This window comes from Talpa occidentalis, unplaced genomic scaffold (assembly GCF_014898055.3).
Source record: "Talpa occidentalis isolate TD23 unplaced genomic scaffold, MPIMG_talOcc4v2.1, whole genome shotgun sequence".
Taxonomy (NCBI): domain Eukaryota; kingdom Metazoa; phylum Chordata; class Mammalia; order Eulipotyphla; family Talpidae; genus Talpa; species Talpa occidentalis.
This window is the reverse complement of record NW_026555331.1, coordinates 44,577,586-44,597,669: the sequence shown is the minus strand read 5'-3', so window position 1 is coordinate 44,597,669 and position 20,084 is coordinate 44,577,586. Positions and strand designations below refer to the sequence as shown.

The 20,084-nt window shown below is 41.4% G+C and overlaps 1 protein-coding gene across 1 annotated transcript in view; it reads right to left on the bottom strand.

Moving 5' to 3' along the window:
- Positions 1 to 20,084, bottom strand: part of PAG1 (phosphoprotein membrane anchor with glycosphingolipid microdomains 1) — a 130,458-nt gene that overhangs the window by 81,445 nt on the left and 28,929 nt on the right. Inside the window, exon 2 of the mRNA XM_037504902.2 lies at positions 2,380 to 2,447. The gene's annotated coding sequence lies outside the window, so the exon portion shown is untranslated. The remainder of the gene's footprint in view (positions 1 to 2,379; positions 2,448 to 20,084) is intronic.

The following is a 20,084-nucleotide window of genomic DNA, read 5'->3' as shown; positions in this document are numbered from 1 at the left end:
CATGATGTATTGGGACACTTGCAGGAATTTGTCCTGAAGAAGCACAGGCTCCAGAGCAGGGAAGGTGGTCAGGGCCTGGGAGGTGCCCACAGTGCTGACGGTGGAGGTTGACATGGAGGTGTTTGGATCTATTTTTTCTTTCATTAATTTTTAAAATTATATTTATTTATTCTCTTACATCATTGTGCATTATTGGACAGTATTTGATTTTTCCCCTCAGCTGTAGTCCCTGTGGGTTTCCCACCACCATAGCACCCATGATCTATCACCACAGTGCCTTGTGGCCTCCCCTCCCCTGTTTTAATCCTTCCTCTTGCCCCTCCCGTGTTGTATGCCTCAGATCTATGGTCAGCTTGCACATTGTGTCTTTTTCCCATGCTCTGTTTGGTTTCCCTATATTCCAAATACAAGTGAAACCATCCGATATTTATCTTTTTCCTTCTGACTTATCTCTCTTAGCATGTTTGGATCTATTTTCAAGGTTGCCAGGGACCATGGGAGTCAGTGGGTGGAAAATCACCTTCTAAACTGGAGACCACATACCTAGAATGGGGACAGTCTGTTGGAAGAGAGCTATATATTATGTCATCCCCCAACTAGCGACAGGCAGGAGCAGAGCTAATGAAGGCCAGAACTAAATAGTGGCAGAGGGAGAGAGAGGAAGGTCCAAAAGAGATTTATAACAAACTTGACATCACCAAGCACTGGTCACTGTTCTTAGAACTTTATTCTTTTAAATCCAAAATCTACTGTGGACTGATGCAGAGGGTGAAGCAATGTCAGGGAATTTCTGGCTTGAGTTATAGGATTGACAGTGACACCTTTAATTAAAATATTGATTCTAGGAGAAGGAATCAGTTGTGATTAGAGGACAAGTGAAGGGGAAGAGTGAAGACAGCTTTACTACATACAAATTTATTTTGAGAACAGCTTCAGAAATACAAAGGAAAATAACCAAACACTGGAGTCAGGCATTTAGCAGAGGGCAAAATGGAAATTCTGTGTTAATTTTTTTTAAATACAGAACAATATCCCTAAAGTGAAATTAAGGATCAGACACATGTAAAGAAGCATCACACAATACAATGCTTTCCAGAAACTTAAGAGGACTGTGATTCCACTACAGGAACATCTTACGCCTATTTTCAAGTACATAGATTTGTATGTTAAATCTTAACTCCCCATCTGGGAAATGCTCTACATTTTAGGCCCACAAACAAAATGTGAAAAACAAGCAGATTTAGTGCAAATGGAAATGCATTTACGAAAACACTATTTAATCCCTGAAAGGAGATTCTTGTCATATGTTGGGAGAGGAGAGGAAGGCATTTTTGGAGTGTAGATAATCAAAGCTCTTAATGCACTGATTCTTTAGACTAAATTAACTGACAAAAGAAAGGCTGTTTTCCAAGATCTACAGTTCTGTTTAGAAAGACCTCAGAGGAGAACCAAATGACCCTGACATAGTTCCCTGCTCTTCTAAGAGGAAAGGGTTACTCTGGCAAGAGAAGGAATTTCTCAACAAGTAGAAGGAAAGATTTAATTAAAAGACAGTGGCCTATTTTATAAGATTCCTTCTCTGAATAGATTGGGACCATCCAGGCCAGATGTACTCCTTTCTTTCCAGTTCATAGAGGAATTGGATAATGATGTATAATGATTAGAGGTCAGTGAGATCACAGGGCCTGAGGTCTGTAAATCTTTAGAATGGGTGGACATAGCAATTTAAAGTCTAGAATTCATTATAAAAATTGATAACCATATAGTAAACTAATTGCTAAAACCAATCTAGGATGTCTCTGTGGTAATTTCTCATTCATTCAGGTCGGGCTAATTTTTTTTCTGGAATTCATTCTCTTCAAAGATGATCCAAGGTCACTGGGAATTTTTTCACATGACTTTATTAAAAGCACTACATGAGATTACAAATACCACTAATGATAACACAAACACAGCCTCATATATTTTGGTGGTGGTGGTGAGCATTGTGACATTTCATTAATCCCTCTATGAAACCCATGAGGCTACTCAATTGCTATTCCCATCTCAAAGACAGGGACACAAATTGAGAAAGGATAGGTATTTTGCCCAATTGCATGCAGGCATTACAAAGCAGAGGCTGGGGTTTTGCTTGTCACTGACCAAATTATACAGCAAGTTGTAAGACTGTTGGCATCTCAGTTTCTGTGGCCAAGCCCACAGCGCTCACTTCAAAACTGGACTAGTTAATACCCTTGAGATTTCTCAGTTTCAAAGCTGTATGCCTACAGTTTTACAACTCTAGTGGAGCTCCCAAATAAACTATGGTTGCCTGTACAATCTCAAGTTTAAAGCAAGTTTGAGTAAGTGAGAATGTAGAATAAAGAGAGAAGTCAATACCTTGAAATCACTCTTTCCCAGCTCTGAAGCTGCATCCAACTGCTGAAATAAGAATGACCATGTGTTTTCTGCAAAAGAAGCAAAATAGGAAATAATTTCAATACTCTACTCTGAACTGGAGAAAAACTGCAATTTTGTTTTCATATTCTTAATATATATTTAACGTGTGGAGCAATAAAGAAAGTAACTAATAAACAATTATTTAAAGACCTTAGCACTTAAATACTATTTACAAGAGAATGCTGGAAAAATAAAAGTTAAAGCTTGCTCTTAAAATATTCACACACCATATATCATTCCAAAATCGTAAATATAAAAAAGGAAAAATGACAGCATTAGTCACCTGTGCTTTCAATGTTTAACAATTAATTATGCTCATGCTTCACTTTTTACACACTGCCTTATTCCACCTCTTATAAGACACTGCCAGTAACTATGGGTTGACACCACATACCTCAAACATTGACACTTTGATTTGTGCAAGTTATTATGGAGTGAAACAAACAAAGATAGCTTCATACTTCCAGAAGATGACAGCCTGTCAGAAAAAAAGATGGCTGGAACAAACCTGTACAGAACTAGGTGATAATTGTTATAATAGATTTAGCTATACTACTTCACGTCTTCCTCTTGAAACACACTATATTTTTTGCTAGCATGATGTCCTATGGCTAGAATAAAGCTGTATCTTATAAAGATCTCTTCCTCTGAGAGGAAGTGTGATTCAAGTTTAAGGAATGTAATCTCAAATCTCAAATTTTGTTTTTGTAGACTGTGGATCTAAGAAGGCATCTTAAAATCGCTGAGTGGCAGCAAAAATCATTGGTAAAAAGAATGACCTGATAACTAGAGAAGTATATTCTCAGAAAGAAATGCACTTCAAGTTCCAGTGAGATAAACCAATATAAATATTTTCGTTTTTGGTAAAGTTTAAAAAGGAAAAGCGCAAACTATTTCTTTCTTTTTTTTTTTAATACAACAGCTGTGGTACAGGCCAGAGGTGTGAAGGGTGAGAGGATTCACCAGAGTGGGGGAACAGAACAGGCAGATGGACTGCTGCGGGGAGCAGCGGGCAAGTCAGGAGAGGTCTGCTGTGCCATGTGGGTAGCTCCCGGGCCCACTGGGGATCAATTTCGTGCTGCAGAGGCTGTGGACATTACACACAGCTTCACAGGCTGTGTCTTAACCCCTTGCGCCACCAGGGAGGTCCCAGAACAAACTATTTCTTAGAAGGAAATGAAAAGCAAAGCAATACTAGAGAAGACCAAAGAGAAATAGTAAAGTTGACAAGCAAGGCAAAGGTCTCTCCATGACCTGCCATATTAGACTTCCCAGGGGCAGCAAGACAAGAGCTCTCCAGTCCCTATTACTCCAGTTGGGCACTTTGTCCAAGGATGTGCTGGATGTGAGCTCCAAGAGAAAAGTACAGTAGACGGTGAAGGAGAATTACCTAATTGGAGAGGCCGGAAAAGGGTAAAGATAACTTTTGCCAAGAGTTGACTTGTACTTTCAAGATACAGAGGTAATGGAAATTCTTTTATTACCATTTGCTGGGAAATTCCCCATTCAGAACTGAGCATTACAGTTCAGCGGCACTGTGGGTTCTGGAAGGTTTCCACACCAGCCTGAAAGCCCATCATTTATAAAACAGGAAGATGTGCTTCAAGCTCTAAATTACCACATCAGAAATAAGTATTTGGGACTAGACTCTGATCAAAATGGAGAAATAATTATTTTGAGATGCTGTTAACCCTGTCAAACACTTAGTAATAAACCTCTGTGCTATACAAAAGTGAAGATGATAAGGTCAACCCCAGAAGGCGAGGTTACATTATATGCAATACAGAGGGACAGGACAGCAATGACAGAGGAACGTACAGGTTGTGAGTACCGTACAGAAAGATCAAGAGGGCCCCGCACATACAGCTCTCCACCACTCGTGGGATAAAATCCAAGCCACTTGACATAGTTGACAAGCTCCCAGCATTGGCGCCTGCCAGCCTGCCCACTGTCATATCTTATCGTCTGTCTCAAGATCTTTACCTCCCACCCCTAGTTCTCCATGCTTTTGCTGAAGTTATTTTTTTTTAAATAAGAAGCTAAACAATTAATTTGGAAATGAACATCTAGAAAAGTACTTGTTTTGTTAAGCTGGAAACCATATGCTCATTAACAGTCAATGGATCCCCAGCCCCTGCTAGGTGGGTCTGTCAACTTTTCCCAACCTGGGTCCTCAGCCTGGCACATCATCCTTCTCATTCTTCTCATTTTACTTACAGTCCATTGAACAAATAAACTAAACATCAACATAAAGTCCAGGGCACTGGCATTTTGGGCATTTGAGCCTGAATTCTTTGTTTTGAGGGGTTAGTATTCCCAGTTATGACACTCTTAAATGTCTCCAGACTGACAAGTCTCCTGAGGGCAAAATCACCCACTAGTTGAAAATCACTGGTCTAAAATGAGTGCTATTAAAACATAGTAGTAACATGTATATCCTTACTTTCATGTTATTCATAAAGCCTATAGTTTAGATGGCGACTCTCAGAAAGGGCACAGACAAGGGGGCAGAGGGAGGCACACGAATTCAGCACATGCTGTATGTGTGGCCTTGTATGAAGTCAGTCATCTTGTTTAATACTCATGAAACACTCGGTGCTTTCCCTCCCTAAATCAGAGCTTGCTCAAGACCTTGAAAGGTGATGATTTGGTATGTGCTGACAATGTTATTAAAAGCAAAACTCTTCCTAATAAAAATAAAATTATTCTAGACCTTTCCGGAGGCATTAGCATGCCTTTCTTTCACTACTCCACTTGTAAAGAACCACCTGCCCAGCTTCCTGTCCTTGAGCGTGAGCTCTGCTGCCCATTGTCATGGCGAGGGCCTCCGTTCTGTGACTTTGCAGGATAGTTCCTAAATGACATTAAGAGCATGTGGTTGTTCTCATAATGGGAAGCCCAAATGGGGTCATAGGCACGGTCAAAATATCCCCTTTCCTAAACTCACAGCACATTTAGCCTGCAGAATTTGTGACAGCTGCTAACTGGTTGCAGCTCTATGCCAGTGTCCCAAGTAGAGATAACAAGCTTTGCAGCCTCATGTGGGCAGAGGGGTTAAATCCTGACTTAAACTACTGACCTCCCTGAGAGTACTGAATGGGAGAAGAAAGGGACAGGAATTCTTGGGCAGAATTTCATGCTGCTCATTCTCCTTTCTGATCTCCCAAGTGCCTGGTGGACTCAATGATCTCTATTAAATTCATCACATTCAGTTCCAAGAGGGACCCCAAACAGTGACCTTCCGTATCCCTGTCTATTTAACAAGGGCCAGTGTCACTTTTGAAATACACTTGTTCATGTGTAGTTTTTGCTAGTTGGCTATTTCTGATACTGTTGCAATATAATCATTGTCTATTTCCTATGCAAAGACTTTCTTTAAGCAGACTCTCCATGTGCTGGCCACTGTTCTAGTTGGGGTTTCAATACGGACCAAGAGGACAAAATTCCCAGCCCACGTGGAGCTTTTTAGTGAAGATGGGAGACAAAACAGCCATCTGGCAAAAACAGTTATGATAATCACTGATGAAAAAACCAACTGAAGTCAGCTGGCACTAGGGGAAGTGGGAGTCGGGAAAGATCTCAACAAAAATGCTGGTGGAGTAGAGCCCTGAGGGAGGGTTGGGTGAGGGTGTGAGCATTCAGTGGCCAACTGTGAGCACTTGCACACACCAGAGAGTGGTGGGAAGGCAAGTGGGAAAGGGCTGGTCATGCTCGCCCCTGGATGTGGCCATCATGACAGCACCCCCCTGCAGAATCAGAGCCTATTCGGTGCCTACCAGTCATAGGGAAGGCCATGGCCATGGGCACACATAGGATATGTGGGCAGATCTAATAGAACTGGAGGAAATTCAAAGAAGGAAACTGAAGCAAGGTTATTCGCTACAAATAAGGATGGAGAAGGTGTCAGTGGAGGTTTGAGAGGATAGCAGAGTAGACAGATACCCTCCGCGAGAGGAAAATAGTGAAGGGACAGGGGAACCAGCAGCCCTAAAGCTACTAGGGGCCTGGCAAGACCCTTTCAAGGACCTAATAAGACCCTTGGGGGACTGTTCTCTAGTGGTGTGTGTTTCCTCAGCCACATTCACCAGCACAGTGAAGACGTGTAGTAGATAGAGTGCTGAGTTATGTGAGTGAGTGTAGTGAGGAAAGGAAATGGAGGAAGCTGGGGGTGCATGCAAAGGAATGTGATAAATAGACAATCTAAGGGGGTAACTGGGAAAGTAGAGCCGGAGCGGGTGATAGATTAGAAATTAGGAGGGTAAGTGGATGGTGTGTCCTGGTGGAGTCCGAGATGGGTGGAAGTTAAGCTTCCGAGGACTGAGAGAGGTGATCTAGCATAGGGTCTTTGGAGAGGGAGCAGTCAACCCAGGCACACTCCCTGAAGGTGGTACCTGGACCAGAAGCATCAGCAGCACTTGGAGACCTGAGAGAAATGCAGAAGCTCACATCTCGTGTCAGACCTACTGAATCAGAACCAACATAACAGGTGACACATAGCACACTAAATTTGAGGAAGAACCTGCTTATATTTCAGCCAAGTTGGCTCAACTTCAACTTGACCAGAAGCCACAAACCCTGATGGAAAGGTGCTACTGAATGGGTTTCTGAGGTTAGGGACTTCCCTGGGCCTCTCCTTCCCATCTTCTACTTTAAACAGCTCATTTTGGCTCCCTGGGTTTCCATTCAGCTGCCTCATGTGCTTGCTTTGTCCTGCCTTGCAGCCGTACAATACAGTTGGCAGGCTTTAGATTCCAGTTACCAAAGAATGTTGTCCTCCAAGCGTCTTGCTCACATTCCCGCCCTGTTAGGCAAACGGCATTTTCTCACTTCTTGAGACCGAATTCCAGATTATCCTCCATCCTCCATCCAATTTGTCAGATACTTAGTGCCCTCGACCCAGGCTGCATAATTCTGTGTGCCCACATAGATCCATTACAAGGCACTAATGCAAAATAATATAGTATTGTCGTTTGTGGTTTTTTAAAAGTTTGGCTTCCTGCTATAATAATTACTCAGGGTTTTATGTCTCTTAATTTGAGCAGACTGCCTTCACTCTTTATAGTTAATTTTATAAAACAAGGAAAACAACAGCTGTATACGACACCACCAAATGAAAGATGAGGCTGAGCCTAATTAATGCGGGCTCTGCTTCAATAACAGCTTTATTCCTAATAAACAGAGTGTGACATTTTCATTAACCCAGATACAAACTCCTGTACAAATAATCACACATGAAATAATATAAAAATACCCCATTTAGAATCTCCTCTCTTCTCTATCAAGACTGTAGGGTAAAGAAAATGTCAGGCTTTTCTGCCCTTCCGCCATCAGGATAGATGATGGATCCTTGTCCTGAATGCATGCCTGATGGTGGGCACCTGGAATAGGGTGTGGGCATAGGTAGATGGGATTCAGCTGAGCTAAGACTGTGCTTTTAAGGGCGGCGTCACGGGGGGGACGCTAGCAGCCCCAGCCAGCAGCAGCAGAACCGAAAGAGAAGCCGAGAAGCAGCAGAACGAACGCTAGAGAGCCCAGATAGAGTGAAGACTTGCTGGGGGCTGGGAGGCCTGCCAGCCTCCCAGCCCCCCAGTCAGCACCCCTGCCTGCCATATGCCTGGTGAACCCCAATAAAAGACCTGCAAAACTACTGAGGACTCTGACTGCTCCTTTACCCGATCTGCATGGGATCAGAAAACCTGCACTGCGCCCCTTCCGGCCCTTACAATTGGCGTATGTCGGCAAGATCCATGCAGACGGGTATTGGAGCCCTCCGAAGACCTGGAGGGACTAAGGAGAACAGACTTTGCCTGTGACGACGCTGGAGGCACCATGGCGGTATAGAAGATGGATACGTCCACGAGCTACAGGATGAGACCTGGCGTGAAGGAGACACCGGAAAGGACCAGCCAACGACACCGGAAAGGACCAGCCAATGACCCCTGAGGCAGCAGGCCATTGCTGAAGCAGGGAGAGGCCAATGGACTGATAGACACCGGATAGGACCAGCCAACGACACCGGAAAGGACCAGCCAATGACCCCTGAGGCAGCAGGCCATTGCTGAAGCAGGGAGAGGCCAATGGACTGATAGACTGATTAACTGATGATTTTGGACTGACAATCCCGCCAGAAGGCGGAGGACCTTAGCAGGTTATGTTTATTTTTTGAGAATCTGGGGGTGGCCAGTGGGCCTAGATGGCCAAAAGCAGCCTGTGTATGCCCAGTGGCCAGGTGGAGGAGAAAAGCCAACTAAGGTGGCAAAAGCTGGTACTGATGCTAAGTTGAGAAGCCCTAAAGCGGCTGTTAAGCAGCCTGGGTATGCTGAAGCCCTGTGAGTCTCGTAAAATCACCTGTGGGTGATGCCCTGCTCATTCTTGAGTGAGGGTGAGGAGCTGAGGAGCCCGTCCTTGGGGGACGGGTGGGGAATGTGGCTTGGGGTGGAGCCCAAGCCAAATGCAAAGTTTGGATCCCCAACCCATGTGCTTGTGCAGTGGGTTGGCTTGAGAGCAGGGGTCTGTGAGTCGCATGGGTGGCCATGAAGGCCGAGTGTTGGAGCGACTGCAGACAGAAACCCTGAGGGTTGGCGATTACCCCCAACAGAATAAAATTGCCAATCCCAGAGCTAGTGCATCCTGGGGGTGGATGCTGTGTGTGCCTTGTAGCCGAGACTACAGCCAGAGAAGGCCAGGAAGCCTGACGGCTCCTGGTGTGTTATAGCAGATGCCGTGTGTGATTTCCCTCCCTCGTATGAGCAGTGCCTTCGGCAGCAGATTTGGTGGCTCATCTGCTGGTACCAATAATTGTCTTTTGCACTTGGTTGGTGCCCTGCCTGGACTTATTTGTGTTCTGTTGTATTTTGTTATATTGTATTTTGTTATATTTGATGTATTTGCTTTTGTGGGCCATGGCTGCATTGTTTGTTTGCTTAGAAAATTGTATATATATGTATAGACTGTATGGCAGAAAACCCTGAGGGGGTGGACTGTAGGGTAAAGAAAATGTCAGGCTTTTCTGCCCTTCCGCCATCAGGATAGATGATGGATCCTTGTCCTGAATGCATGCCTGATGGTGGGCACCTGGAATAGGGTGTGGGCATAGGTAGATGGGATTCAGCTGAGCTAAGACTGTGCTTTTAAGGGCGGCGTCACGGGGGGGACGCTAGCAGCCCCAGCCAGCAGCAGCAGAACCGAAAGAGAAGCCGAGAAGCAGCAGAACGAACGCTAGAGAGCCCAGATAGAGTGAAGACTTGCTGGGGGCTGGGAGGCCTGCCAGCCTCCCAGCCCCCCAGTCAGCACCCCTGCCTGCCATATGCCTGGTGAACCCCAATAAAAGACCTGCAAAACTACTGAGGACTCTGACTCCTCCTTTACCCGATCTGCATGGGATCAGAAAACCTGCCTTGTGCCCTGTCCTGCCCCTTACAAAGACTAAAATGATTTCAATGCTCTCACAGTAACAGTTTTAATATGATCATTAATAATTACCAGTCATGAGTCTTACTACTTGCAACCCCATGTTACACATTATTTACAACCTCATTTTATGTCATGCTCATGAGAATTCCACAGGCTCTCACTGTTTAGCTATTTCTATATTTGGGAAAACTGAAGCTTGGGGATGTTAAATAAACTCAACTAAGAATACAAACCCAACTGTGCCTGACCCCAAAACAACCCTGACACACATATGCCATTTTGGAAAACATAAACAGTTGTCACCTGAGATTGTGGCCATGCATAGTTGTCTTGGCGTTTGTCTAGCATATACACAGTCTCGACTATTACATGTACCTGCCCGAATCAAGAAGGTATAAATCAGTGATCTCTAATCCCATTTGGTAAATATCTGATACAGACTCTTCTGGTTAGATGTGGCCATTTTCTTGATCTGTGATCATTCCTTTAGCTATTGCTCAGAATAAATCAATGAGCTGAGCTGATTTGGCATCATTCTGCTAAACTGTGATATGTTCGTAACAAACCTGCTTATCGCCATGGGTACCTGAATGCAATCTCTGAAGTGTAGGTGGTCTGGTCTCTGAAAACAGAATCTGTTCTGCTATCAGGAGAAAATGCTAGCTTTGTCTACTTGTGTGATCCCTTTCTCCACCGAGGCAGTCAAATCCTTGGGTCAGTCCAGCAAGGGCACAGAAGAAAAGCCACTGAATCCAAACCTTCCTGTCTGAGCTAATTACCATGAGACTTTGGACACATTGGCTTCCTTCCCTGCATCACTTAACTGTACATGACTCAGAGATAATGTGTGGTGTTGCCTCCTCTTTTTCTCAAGGATATGGCGTGAGGATGACTTGTTGGACCCAAGGTCCCGGGGTAAGAAGAACTGAGGCTAATAAACTTGTGTCCACATGCAACACAGAGCAATACAAAATCTGGCCAAATTCAGGGTTAGCTATGTAGGGTGAATAGAAAACTTCTGAAATTCGTGAAGCCAAAATAACCAAAACAAAACAATAACAGAAGTCTCTGACACTGACCTTTCCATTCTGCAATTCCCATGTGTAAACAGAAACAGAAATCCTTACCTTTAAATAAAAATTACAGGGCAAGGTTTCACTGTTTCCCAGATTTTAAAAGGAACAAACTCACTGAAAGAAAGAAATATTTGAAGGCCCATACTTGACCCATAACTTTTTTTGTTTTACTCTGTTCTAGAGTTGGATGAATATTTTATTACTGCCTGAATATTAATTAGCGTCTCTATGCATATTTATCTGTCTTAGGTTGTCAAGTCAGTTAAGGCAGCGACCAAATCTATTTAGTTTTTTATTTTTTTTTGTAAAGCAAGTGAAACTGTTATGCATAATTAGGCACTTAAAGGGTTTTTGATGAAGATGATTATGAAGAATGAAAACAGTTAATACCATGGTAAGCAATTTTCATGAAACCTCCCTGTCTTTCTGAAATGTCAGATGATCACACCCTAATGCACCGGTAGAGCTAATGGAAGCTTGGCTCAGCGACTGTGCAGAGCCAGCTGAACAACATGTGGTCTGTGGCCCAGCACCATCAGCACCGCCCGGAAGCTCGCTGGAAAGTCAAATCTCGGACCCCACCCAAGACAAAATCAGAGTCTGTAATTTAACAGGATGCCCAGGCCATGTGTATGAAAGTCAAAGTCTGAGAAACACAGGCTGGCGAACCATCTATTCAACCACTTCATTTTACAAATGAGAAAGTATGAGATTGAGAAAGGCTGAGTGTAGGCACTTATAGGGCCTGAATTGAGCTTCTTATTGTGGGTTGCAATATTTAACCTCCTTTGGGAGTATTCCTCCTTAAATTACTTTTCTGTGGTGCTACAGGAATTAAACTAGAAATAAATAATAATCTCTAGCTCACCAAAGTCACTGGCTGTTTTTGTTTGCCACAGAGGCCTTTTATCTTTCAATATTTTGAATACACTTACGAGATGCTGGAAACAGAAATCTAGAAAGCCATCTTATAGTAGCAGTCTTGCTCACTACGCACGGCAGAGAGGAGAAACCACACCATGATGGTGTGTAAGACTGGACATCGTGCTTCTTGGTCAAGATCTGGATTCCACATTTTTGCATATTTCAGGCCTAGTGCTGCAGCCCAGGCTGCGTTGACTTTTGCTCAGGATTGCCTACATTACTAAATGCTTCTAAGTCTTAGCTTACACGAGGCTCTGCCTGGGAGCCCTAGAGTCCAACCAAATGAACATAATTCACATGCTCAAGAATAAGCAGCCCAAGGGGAAAAAACAAGCACATTCGAAAACCTGTAAGAATTGGAGCTTTCAGTAAAAGCTGGTTTGTGACCACATCTTTTCAATCAATTCCATGCACACCTTCCCTGTCTGGCCATACTACAGTCTTCTCTAAGAGATTAGGAGCCATTAAATTCTAACTGGGGGAGTTTTACTATGGATTGTCCCTTGAGACTTCAATCACAAAAGCAATTAGTAAAGAATATTCAATAATATTCAAACTCCATCACTGTTGTGTCACGAATATTTTCCAAAAGGTTGAAAAGAACTGACACACACTGTTATCAGATCACTAGATGCCAGACATCTGTCTTGACTCATATTTGAATACCAACTGGCTCCCTCCCAGCATATGGTGACTTTCTTGGAAAAAATGTTAATTTCTCCAGGTATGAAAAGAGAGATGCCTTTTTCCACAACTGTGTTTGTTTTTTTTTTTTTTTTTTCATATTCAGAAATCTGAGGTTGTTGGATATATTTTTTAAAAAGTGCTGCAATGAAGAAGGGATGTTTTACACAAAAGATTGCGTCAATAATTCAAGGTTTGAAAGAATGAAAATTTTGCTGAAAGCAAAATGTTTGGATTAGTTGGAATCAAAGAAAGGCTGACATATGTGGTGGGTATCATTTCTTAAATGAACCTTGAGAGAAACCACATCTCAAAGAGAACCAGAAAGGCACAGACTAACTTTGTACGCATTCCCTTCTCTCTCAAGGTAATGCCCTTCATAAAAGAACATCATCCATTGTTTGGGGTACAAAGTAACCCCAGCAAAGACCAGAAAAGACGGAGAAATAAAGTGCCAATTTAAGATACTGTACATTCCAAGAAGCCTGTCAGAAACAGGTTACATACTAGACTTTCAGAAGCATTCACTGCATCACTAAGGTTGTGTTAAATCTGTGTATTGACCACTTAGAACAGAATCTAGTGTATGCTAAGTGGAATATAATATCACATCCCCAAATCCCCCCAAAGCAGCAACTACGTGAAAATATTTTAACCACTCCTTTTAGATGAGGCAGGCATTTCCTGTTTGCTGTAGTCCTAACCACTCCCAATTGTCTCCCAGTTACTGCAGCCAAGCACCAGCTGCTTTTGATTGTTGCATGGCACTGTTGTTCTTTAAGTAGAGTTAAAGGAAAGAGGTATAGTTTTACCCACCTCTCATAAAATTGTTCAATATCCTGAACAGACTTTGATATCCTTTGGCTCACTTCATTTACAGTATCCACCTGAGTATATGACTTTTACCCTGCACGATGTTATGAAGTTGCTACCTCTGCTAGGGCAAAGGTGCTGCCTCTCTTCCATTTGCCCGGTTTAGAATTCATTTTCCAAGATTTATGCAGTCTTTCTGATTTCGTCAGTAAGAATCTACTTCTTTATGATTATGGGTACTAACACTTAGAACTAGTTCTCTGAATACAGAACACTTCAGTTTAGACTAATGGGTGAATCTTCTAAACGTTTCCCTCATCTTTTTAAGGCTTCCCATCACTCACAACATCCAGGTAGCACTTCTCAACTTCTTTTCTGTTAGAGTTCTAATTATCACACACATACCCCAAAGCTGGACCTAAAGTGGGGTCTGCAGTGTGTGTATTTGTGTGAGTGTGAACGGTCCTGCTGGAAGGAAGTGGGAAAAAGGTGAGGAAAAAAGGCGAAGGTAAAAAAGGACAAAGGAGGGGTCTACATGCTTTCCTCACTGGATCTCCTTTCTCCACAGGACTTATAATGAAACAAAGTAAATGATAAAGGATACCAGACTAGATCAAGTGAAAAACACATGGCTTCATTTTCTCTTAGTACTTCTAGAACTCCCCTCCCCAGCTTCCACTCTGGAACCCAGGCCAGAAGTTAGTTCTGTGGCAAGTTGGAATTAAGGGTGAGGAGGCACTGCAAGAGAAGAAAAAAAAAGCATATCCACTTCTGTTTCTCACACTTCCTCACCCACTCTCCAAAACCCCCCACTTCAGAGATGAAGGTTGCAATTGCAAAAAGACTAGGCAGGACAAGATACCAGTATAAGGAACTCACACCACGCCTTTCTGTCATCACCAAAGCCATTAAACTTACTTCACTCCTATGTCCACTTCTCAGGCCCAAACTTCTCCTTGGCAATACAAATACCTCTTCTGGTCACAAGTCACTCTGTTCCTTCCCCCTCTCTCTAACTCCACAGAAAGGAACTGGAAAGGCAGTTCCTTGAATTCAGAATTCTCCTCTTGTTCAAATGGTTTATAATTATGCCTACTACTGCCGGATTCAAAAGAATCAACCTCCTGGGTGTGGAACTGGATAAATAAAAAAACACCTGAACTCAAAAATATTTTTCTTTATAGGATCATTGTTATAAATGTACTCAGCAAACCTCTTGACATGTAAAAGTAAGGAAAATATATACAGTGCTATTTATTTCTTCCAATGTCAGAGATTTTGGGTTCCAATTACTCATTTGCATATAATTTTTCATACACTTGGTTGTTGAGATAATGTGGCTTAAATTTTTAATATTCAATAAACTGCAAAGATTTAAATCTAAAGATATTTGTATATGCAAAGATACTGAAATCTATTAAAGGCATTTTACAAAGTATCTTGAGAGGTTTTGAGGTCAATTTGATTGTACTATGAAGCTTTTTCATATCTAGTTTTTAGAAAATTGGGGCTACATTAAAAACTTAAGATCTTTTCCCAACTGAGCCAAGGATTTTCCTAACACTTCAAAAGTTACAAATGAATGTATTTTGGAAATGAGCAGATATTTGGGTTTAGTGCAAAGACTAAATCAGAAAAAATATCAAGATTGAAAAGGTTCTCCAAAGACATCTGAAAAACACCCACGGATAAAGGTTTCCAAAGCATGTGTAGCTTTGCCATTTTTTTTTTTTATCCTTCCTTATTTTATCTAAGTTACTTCTCAGACTTGTGACTCATTACACTAAAAGATAAGCTGTTTCAGATGACCTTGTAGGTACAGAATAAAAAGAGCAATTGACAAAAAACAAGAAAAAACTGTACAGTGCAGAGATGTTGCTAGTTATGAAAGGAAACATTGACTGTTCTGTGCTGGAGAAAGCTAGGCTGTCTTCTTTCCTTGTCCCGCGAGACTTCCCTTCTATAGCAGCAAACATTTACATCAGCTGACAACATATACCAGCCACTCTTCATATGCCAACAACTTTAGGAGAGAAAGACCATTATTATCTCCATTTTACAGCTTCTTTTCATCCCATTTTAAAGATGAGGGAACTGAAGCATTCATTAGAGAGGTTAATCGTTTGTTTAAAGTCCCGAAGCTGGTAGGAGGGGGAGTGGGAAGAAACACAACAGCAAATAATCTGGCTCCAGAGTACAAGCTCTGTCCTCTCAAGCTATTGTAGATCCTTCTGCATACTTCTCCATATCTTCTTTCTCTCCAGCAAAAGCATTATAAGCTAAGAAGTCATGGATCTCCTGGTCTGGTGAAGGCCTAGCCAGCTCTAGGCCTTCTCAGCCCTTATTTTCAAATAAAGATAGCACATATGAGCAGGCAGAAGCCACAGATTAAGTTCTATTTTTTTAAAAAATGTTTTACATCACTTCATTTTTAAACAATGTTTGCTTCCCGCCCCCCGCCCCCTGCCACAGGTATAGTCCCCATAGAATTTCCTTCACCAATGCACCCGTGCACCATCACCTCTGTCCCCTGTGCTCCTCCCTCCCTCCCTCTGATTCCCTCTCCTCCTCCTCCCCTGCAGGATGTCTCTGATTTATAATTGTCCGTTTTTGCTTTGTTGTGTTTTGTATTGCTATTATTTTTTTACACTGACATCTTATTTGGTTCCCCTATATTCCTTCTATAAGTGAAACCATCCATTATTTTTCCTTTTCCTTCTGACTTATTTCACTGAGCATACATCCTTCTAACTCCATCCACGTTGCTGTGAATGGCATGAGTTTATCTTTTTTTGATTGCTGAGTAATATTCCACTGTGTATATGTACCACATCTTCTTGATCCAGTCATCTATTTTTGGGCATTTGGGTTGTTTCCAGGTTTTACATATTGTAAATAGTGCTACAATAAACAAAGGGGTACAGGTGTTCTTTTGAATCAGTGTTTTTGTGTCCTTTGGGTAGATCCCTAGGAGTGGAATTGCTGGGTCATATGTTAGCTCCATTTTTAGTAGACTGAGGAACCTCAGAACAGATGTCTGCAGATTAGGTTCTAAATAGCCTCACCATTCCTGGAAATTTGTCCCCGCTTGTCTTCTATCGGGACTAGCCACAAGCCCAGTTTAGATTGTTATCATCTTCAAAGAATTTTTCAATCACCCCATAACCCTAACAAAAACTATACCACACCATGCAGACTCTTGTTATCTGTTCCTTGATTAGGGGGAGTAAAAAAGCAACACCATGTCTAATCATAATATAGTTTGCAATACTATTATCTTCAGACAATATTGAATTACTTCAAAGTTCAATATCCAACATAATCATTTCACTTCTAAATGTCTACTCTGTAATGAAAATGTGCTGAGTATCACAAAATATATCTATATGAATAACTTTTTAATCCCTCCCTCATGGTAAAAATCCCCTTCTATAAATTCATTACTTCCATTTCCTCCTAAGTGAACTATTTCAGATTGAGTTTGTATTTGAAAACCAGGAGAGACCTCTCAGGAGGGAAATAAGACTTTTGAGTGTAAAGCTGAGAATACCTTGAATACTTTGTTAGAAAAACAGATAGGAGAAAAGCTATCTTTGACTGTGTATATGATGCACCAAGAAACAAAATTTATAAGTACTCTACTGAAACTCTGGATAGAACTATCAGAAAGTCTTTAGTAAAGAATATTAAAGCAACTGTAACAATGAAGGCAGTAACTGCACTATACTGATTATTACTAACTTAAGAAATCATGTATGCTGCTTTCATTTTAATGACTAGCTTGCAGAGAGGGACTAATAATTTCATCTTCTCCAAATCAATGGGAGTCTTAAGTTGAACATGTGCAAATTCTCTAATAATTTCTGGAAATATAGTTTTAAGAAGTTTGTAGTTAGGGAGGCTATAACAATACAAATTGCTAAGTTAAAAAGGAAGGACAAGAGAGATGAGAAAAAGCATGGTTTGCATGTAAATATAAAATTGAAGCAATAGAATCTCCCATTCCGGATACCAGTCCCAATAACAACCTCGTACCAGTCCCCGCAACCTCATATGATCAATATGCTAGAATCTCTTGCCTTCCCTCCCAACCTCCACAAAATAAAGAATAATTATCCTTTAAAAGAGGCTTTGTTGGGCCTCCCCTGGTGGAGCAGCGGTTGAGCACTGGGCTGCGAGGCTGCCCACAGCCTCTGCAGTGCCGGTTCGTTCCCCCGCCGCCGGCGAGGGTCCCAAAAAAAAAAAAAAAAAAAAAAAGAGGCTTTGTTAGTATGAAATTTGGATAGGAAAGCTTTTTGTAGTATGAAAATTAATCATGTTCTCAAATGGAAATAATCTACAAGAAATGAAAATATCTTCACTTTCTTTTTAGCTATTCAAAAATTTCTTTGGAATTCATAAGCAGTTGAATGAACTCTTAATTGCTCTGGGGTAAATGCCCAGCAGTGCAATTACTAAGTCAGATAGTAGCTGCATGTTTAATTAAAAAACAAAACAAAACAAAAAACCTGCCAAACTACAGTATCATTGTAATCCGGTGACTGCAACATTTTATATTCCCACCAGCAATATATAAACATCCAGTTTTTTCACATCCTTGCTAGCATTTGATATTGTCCCTACTTTTTATTTCAGCTCTCCAGGTTAGTATGTAGTGATATTTCAGAGTTGTTTTTATTTGCATTTTCCAAATGCTGAAGATGTTGAGTATCTTTTCATGTGTTTGCCATTTCTCTATACTCTTTAGTGAAATGTCTTTCTTTTATGCAATTTTTCATTACATTGTTTCTGTACTGTTCTTTCACTAGTCCTTTGTTAAACACGTGGCTTGCAAATATTCTTTGCGATTTAATAGCTTGCCTTTTCATCTTCTCAAAAGGGTCTTTAACAGAGTAAACTTTAAAATCAGAATGGCTAACTTATCAAATTTTCCTTTCATAGACTGTGTTTTTGGTGTCAAATCTAAGAAGTTCAAAACCAGCTCCATATAATAAAGATTTGTTTCTATATGTTCCCCAAGAGTTTTATAGTTTTATACTTAAGTCCACGATTCATTTTTAGTTAATTTTCATATAAGATGTAAAACATGTCCAAGTTCATTTTTAAACATATTGTTTAAATACATTGTCCAATTGTCCCAGCACTATTTATTGAAAAGGCAAACTTTGCTTTATTAAATTGCTTTTGCAAATATGTCAAAACTCAGAATCTCTTATTATTTTTTATTTATAAGCCACACTGTTATTGACCAAACAGACTGAGACATAACCTAAAATAACTCAAATTTACAATCGTAGACATCTGGAAGACGACCCACTGCATCCCATCTGCAGGTACTAAGGGAGACTTTTTTTTTTTTTTTTTGCCTTTCCAACTTCCAGTGGGTGACTGAAAATTTAGACTTATGACACACCATCACTGCCTTTCCTTCCCCTGCTTCCAAGACACTCTCTCCAACTCTAATCCTTAAATTAATTACCTCTGCAAAGTCCCTTTTACTATGTAAAGTAACATATTGAATGGCTCTTAGAATTATGATATAGACATCTTTAGGGGTCATTATTCAGTCTACTACCCTTAGCTTCCTGTAGCTGTACATTTATACTTTCTCAACTTTGACAAGTTTGCAGCCATTATTTCTTCAAGTACATTTCAGCCCCTCCCTCTTCTTCCACTTCTGGGACTCCAATGATACAAATGTTGGAGCTTTAGTTATAGTCCCACAGGTCCCTGAGGCTTTGATTTTTCTTCAGTCTATTTTCTTTCTGCTGTTCAGTCAGGGCAATTTCTTTTGCTCATCTTCCCGGGCATTGATGTTTTCCTTCATCCTGTGGATCTGCTGAGATTTTTTCCCATCCACTGAGATTTTCACTTTGGTGGTTGTATTTTTCTGGTCTGAATTGTCCACTGGGTTCTTCATGCTGTTCTGTTTGCTGAAACTTTCTGTATTTATTCTGTACACCCAGCATGTTTATAAATAGCTCAATGAAGCACTTTTATGATTGTTACTTTAAAACCCTTTGTCAAATAATGCTATCTCTGCCATCTTGGTGTTGGCATCAACTGCTTGTATGTTTTATCATTCATTTTGAAATCTTCCTGGTTCCTGGTATGACAAGTTTTTCTTTTTTTTAATTGAAAGCTGGACATTAGGAGTTTCAATGTTATGAGACTCTGGATTTTACTTAAAGCTTCCATTATGGCTGCCTTTTTCTGATACCACTCCAGCAAGGTTGGGGGACACGCATTATTTTGAAGTCGGGTTCACTACTACAACTCTGCTGACACCTAATACAGTGTGGTGAGGGTCGGGGGGGAGTGGAGACTTTTCATCAGGCTCCCTGCTGGGAGATTCCAACGAAGTCTCCATTGACCTTTCCCCGGGAAGAGGAGGTGTGGACATCTAGACTCCTCAGTGTTCTCAACTTAGACAGGCATGGAGATGGTAGTTTTTATTCTTACCCAGCAAAAAGCAAATCCCTTCTGTGACACCATCTGGGGCTGGAGGCTGTGTGTGTGTGTGTGTGTGTGTGTGTAGTGGAGGGAAGTGGGGGTGTAGGTGCTGAAATGCCCATTATAGCCTGACAAAGGTAGAGGTCCTTTTCCAATCAACATTTGAAGGCTGGGTAGAGGCACAGTTTTTTTCCTGAAATATTTGGCTAGTGTACAGTGGTTGTTATCTAAAAATTTTCTGCCTGGCTAGGATGTCCCTTTTCTAGTCCTTGGGCTACTGAA